The sequence below is a fragment of the Equus przewalskii genome, unplaced genomic scaffold (genome assembly GCF_037783145.1).
Source record: "Equus przewalskii isolate Varuska unplaced genomic scaffold, EquPr2 ChrUn-11, whole genome shotgun sequence".
NCBI lineage: Eukaryota > Metazoa > Chordata > Mammalia > Perissodactyla > Equidae > Equus > Equus przewalskii.
In genome coordinates, this window is record NW_027228748.1 from 8,725 (window position 1) to 14,241 (window position 5,517).

General features: G+C 40.8%; 1 non-coding gene across 1 annotated transcript; it reads left to right on the forward strand.

Annotated features, from left to right (window-relative positions):
- The first annotated feature begins 5,208 nt into the window (after nucleotides 1–5,208).
- On the forward strand, nucleotides 5,209–5,281 carry TRNAV-CAC (transfer RNA valine (anticodon CAC)). The gene has a single exon. It is a non-coding gene; the product is annotated as a tRNA-Val (tRNA).
- Nucleotides 5,282–5,517: the final 236 nt, after the last annotated feature.

Consider the following 5,517-nt stretch of genomic DNA (forward strand, 5'->3'; position numbering starts at 1 on the left):
GCATCATTGCTTTCTCCCATCGGTATGGGACTTTGGTTTTAATTTTAAGAGGTGAACATCTGGGGATAATCTCTGATGGGTGGTGGCTGATGGGGATCCATTCCCTGTTACATAGTGGATGACACTAATCTAGTCTGTGAGCCTTTTTTAATTGCCTGTTGTCCTGATGATTCTGGTACTTGCTGGAACTTCAGACCGCAGCAATGAGAAGTTGTTTACATCTTGTCTTTCCAAAACTTGGTAAAAACCTTATGGGTCCAATTGTAAGTTGTCAATTTCTGCAAAAAGTGGAATATCTATAAGAAGGATGATCTGAATACATACAGTCCCTCCACAGGAACGCTTGGCTTTGATAAATTCCTTCAACTAAAGGTCTTAGTACAGGAAGAAAACTGAATTTCTAGCATGCAAGGGGCAACATTCTTCAACTGGTATACTCAAGTTTTTAAATAGCTGGAAAAAAGATTAAATGTCCTTTAAGGATTGGTTAAATCCAACTACAGAAAGGAGAGGAAACATATTTATATCATTACAAACAAGCAACTAGATCAGCAACATGAGCACTTCTGACAACTATACAAACGAAGATTTAATACTTTCCAGAACTGTAAGCAAGTTCAGCACTTAATAAAATGGATGAAAAGTAATTACTTCATGTACAGATATCTACCCTGGAAAAGACAATGTCTTGTGTGTCTCAAAATGGTATCATAGAATTACTCTGCTTTTCAGCAATGAGGGTCCTTCAAGGACCTCATGTTGTTTAATCGTTTCCTTTTGTTTCCATCACTGGTAAGCGTTGTTCAGAGATACCATTGCCTTTGTTTCCGCCTTAAATAAAGTTTAGAATGCCCAGTAGTTTGATGGAATTTTTCCCTTTTATAAATACATTTTCTCAGAAACAAGTCAATATACTTTCTCTTTCTCTGGAGGGAATAGACAAATTAGGTCTCTTATTTAAAGGCGTTACAGCCCCGTAAGCTTAAGGACAGTAATAATCACTTATATAAATTTATATATAAATTTAAGAATTTCTAGAAAAAATATGTCACTGGTTGTGCTTTAAATGAGATATTTCCTTAAGGGAAAACTTTGTTGCTGAATTTGTAACACGGAGAAATAAAAGATCTAGCTGTAGATTAAATTAATGGTCTTGATTGCTTGGTGCAAAGAAAGAAAAGAAATGAAATTGATAACAGAGAGGAATCTTCATACTTTTCAACAATTTAAATAATTTAAACATTTTATATATAATGGCATTGAAAAAGTTTATGTCATGTTGGATTTTTTTATTTATCAAGGTGACAGAAAAATTAGAATGGTTTAATAATTTTAATATAAAAACTATTATACATTTTCATTCAGATTTTCTCATAATGTAGAAAATAGTGGTAACATGATCCTCCAGTAAGTACAAGTCTTGGGTTTATTTTGGCTTGAAAATCCTGATTAAGTTGGACTTCCTAAATTTCCTAGACTGGTTGTACTAGTCAAAGAAGCAAACATTACTTCCAATAAGTATTTCAACTGATAAAATTTTAAAGTTATGTGCTCAAGTAAATTAAATATACCAGACAATACCTTTAAAGGGGGATAAATTCTTATAATTCTAGCAACCAGAGGACTCAATTATTCCGTTTACAAATTTTAGTAAATATTTTTAGGTGTCATCTAATATATGACTCCATGTATACCAATAAATGATTCCAGCATTCACACATCCCAACACGTGTGAGCTTAATTTACAATTTCAATATCTACAATTAACTTGAAACATTTAACTAATATTAAGTAGATTTATTAATGAATGATCTTTGATTGCATTCAAATTCTCCCTCCCCACTCCTTTCCTGTTTGCACTAATCTCCTTATACATTGGCTGAAAACAAAAGTGTCATTTTATCTGGGGAATGCTGTTGTTTGCTGAGTTCACATCTTTTTTTGTGGGTTTGTGGCTGGTGCTGTGGTTGTTCTTTTTTTGTTTGTTTTTTTAAAGATTGGCACTGAGCTAACATCTGTTGCCAATCTTTTTTTCCCTTTTCCCCCACATCCCCCAGTATATACTTGTAGGTCCTTCTAGTTCTTCTATGTGGGACACCACCTCAGCATGGCTTGATGTTTGGGTGCTAGGTCCACGCCTAGGATCCTACCCTCGAAACACTGGAGGTGCCAAAGCAGAGCGTGCAAACTTAACTATTTGGCCACAGGGCCGGCCCCTGTGGATGTTCTTATGTGGTCTCTTGACTCTCTGCAAAACTCCAGTAGAATGGTTTGTAGTTTCCAGTGTTCTGACATTTGAAACTCACATACCTTGGTGTTGTGCACTGCACAGCTTCTCAAACTGCCACCTGCATTTCCTGTTTGACATGGACTTTTTGCATGGTACTTGCTTTTTATCACAGCAACCACCAAACTCCAGCTTTGCAAAGAAATGATATCATTGAAAAATATGTAGGGTAATCTAATGTCATGAATTTTAATTTATGTGACTATCACCTCAATAAACCTGATTTTAAAAAAAAGACTGACATTTCCAACTGTTGACAAGATGGGGAGCCCTGGAAACTCTCATCCATTTCTGGTAAGAGTATAAATATGTTCAACAATGCTGGAAGAATTTTTGGAAGTATAACTAAGGGCCATACATAAACACTTGTGTGCTGTGGCCCAGAGATCCTACTTTTAGCTCTATACCTTATGCCTGCACTGTCCAGTATGGTAGCTACAAGACACGTGTAGCCACTGAACACTTGAAATGGTGCTAGTGTCTCATGTTGCAGTGATAATATTTTTGATACAGTAGGTCTCATAAAATATTATTAAAATTGATTTCACCTGTTTCATTTTACTTTTTAAAATATACCTACTAGGAAATTTAAAGTTCCTATGACTGGCATTATATTTCTATTGGAATGGGCTGCCCTAGAGAAATGTGTGAGTATGTCCACCAAAAGCCATATAAAAGTTTGTTCCTACCAATTCAAAATATCCAAACTGAAAACAACTCATGTGTCCAACAACAGTAGAAGAAATACATATGTTGAGGTATATTCATACAAGGAACACACACGGAAACAAAGAACTGCATGAAAAACATGCATACATTTCATAAACATAATGTTGAAATGACAGGAGTCAGACCCATGCCCCTCTCCCATAGAAAAACCCTGTACATACTTTATAATTCAATTTATATGAAAGTAAAGGGCAGGAAAAACTAACAGATATTGAAGGAAGTTGGTGAGTGGTGGGGGTGGAGATGACTCTGTGAGCTCTTGCATGGGAAGAGTCACGAGGAAGCTTTCTGGGGTCTGGAAACATGCTACACCTAAGTCCGGGTGCCACATCAGTAGTTATTTAGGTCAGTTAACATTGGTAAAGGTTTTTGAAGTGTACACATTAGGTTCTTTATATTTATTATGCTTCAACAAAGAAAGTTGAAAGCCACCTGATTATTGCTAAAGTGATGTTGAGACTTATTCTTCTGGTTTGGCCTGGGCTGTTGGAAGCAAAGTAAGTTCAAAATCTTTATTGTGATATTTTTGCTGGTCTCAGGTTTTTTACTTTTCTCCACAGTCTGATATCTGATTACCTAAGTGTTGCTCATGACCATTACTTTAAGCTGATATCCAACTGTCAATACTGTGTCAAAGAGAGACCAAAGTGCCCATGGTCAAATCTGCTCTTTTGAGAATAATTGTGACCCCCAAAAGGGGGAGAGAGGAGATTGAGAAATCCTGATGAGGAAGATAGCACAATTAGGTTTAACTGACTCAGAGGTGCCAAAGGAAGGACACTGGCAGGTATTACACAAAGAAAGTTGCCCCATTCATTCCACAGCCAAACCTTCGAGAACTTTTGGAGCATCTATAAATAGCCAAAATTGTTTACCTGATGACTTTGTCAGCTTCACCAGAACAAGCCGTCAGACGAGCCGTTTGGTGCCTTTCTGCTCATCCGTCTCCCAAGGAAGACATAAATACAATTCCCCATTCCCAAGCTATCTGTGGTTTCTTTTTCCTCTCTTCTGTCTCTTTTATAAATTGTTTTTTGTCTTTGTTTCATAACAACATTCTAATGTTTCCCATTTTTATGAGTAAACATGTGAGCTAACATTCAAATCTCTTATTTACTACCACTATTTAAATATAGTTTTTGTATTAGCGTCTGTATACACACCATAGCTAGCTTTGAACTATGTTCCAGGCGGACACACTTCCACGGAAAGTTTAAGCCTCGAGCCGTTGGAAGACAGGTCCTGCTCAGTCTTTAAATAAAGCCAGTTCCCCGTTGGAGTATAGGTAACAAACCCGTTGTAATTCTCTCTGTGTCTAAACCTCTCTGCTCCTCCACTCTGGTCCTTGTGTCTCACCCTCTGCTTCTGGTGGATCTGGGAAACCTGTTGCCCTCTTGCTTTGCTCCAGGATGCTCTTTTGCTCAGGAGGGACTCGGGAAAGAAGGGTAATGGCCACCGGATCGGAGCCCCTGAGGTGCCAGAGCTTCCCTGGGCTAGGCCATTTGGCTCCGATTGAGGGTCAAGACATCTCCATCACTGTTCAAGTCCTACCTCAAAACTTTTTCCCTATGTGTCCTCTAAGGCCATTGTTTCCGTGACTTCCATTCTTATACTGCGGTCTTGTATGTGCGGTAGAGAAATCAGCTTTGCAAAAGTCATTAAAACGCCGTTCTTGAGGATCAAACGCAGTGTCCTGGAGATGGGACAAAAATTCTACCCCTGTCTCCCTATTGCTGACATGACCATTCTACTCCTACATCACCTAATCCACACCAAGGTTGCATAGCTCTTTGTGGCTGTGAAAAGGACCACCAAGGCGCGCGTCCACAGCCCCGGAGGGCGACGTCCGGACTCCTGGGCGGCGGCGGGCGCCCGAGGTTCAGACGCACCCCACCCGCCGGCTCCTGCAGCTTCCGGGAGCTGCGATCAGCGGGGGCGACTCCTGCATAGGGGCGCCTAGTCCTGGGAGTGGAAATCCCGCGTGTGATCAAACTGTGGGGTTCCAGGGCCCTGGCTTCGGGGGTAGGCGCGGAACCCGGAGCCAGGGCCTCTCCGGAACCAAAGTCTCCTTGACTGAGGGGTCGCTGATGCTTCCCGGAGCCTTTCCAGTTAAAAAAACCTGGGAGTCTAGAATGGTTGCGGCAGGACCTAAGGTTTTCATGGACATGTTGTTAAGTCTTCCGACACCGCTTGTTTCCGTAGTGTAGTGGTTATCACGTTCGCCTCACACGCGAAAGGTCCCCGGTTCGAAACCGGGCGGGAACAACCCCTTTTTCCTCAAACTTACCTTCATGCAGCCAAATCAAACAGAGGAGGGGACGGGGCGTGGAGGTGCGGTCGCAGCTGCATTTTCCATTCACGAGAAACGTGGCACAACTTCAGTTACTCAGCCCTAGGAAACAGGCCTCGGTTGTCTGCTCTCAGTCACAATGGAGACCGCGACACAGTCAGTGAGTCCAAGGCGGGCGCAGGACGAGGCTGACTTCAGCCTACCTTGGGAT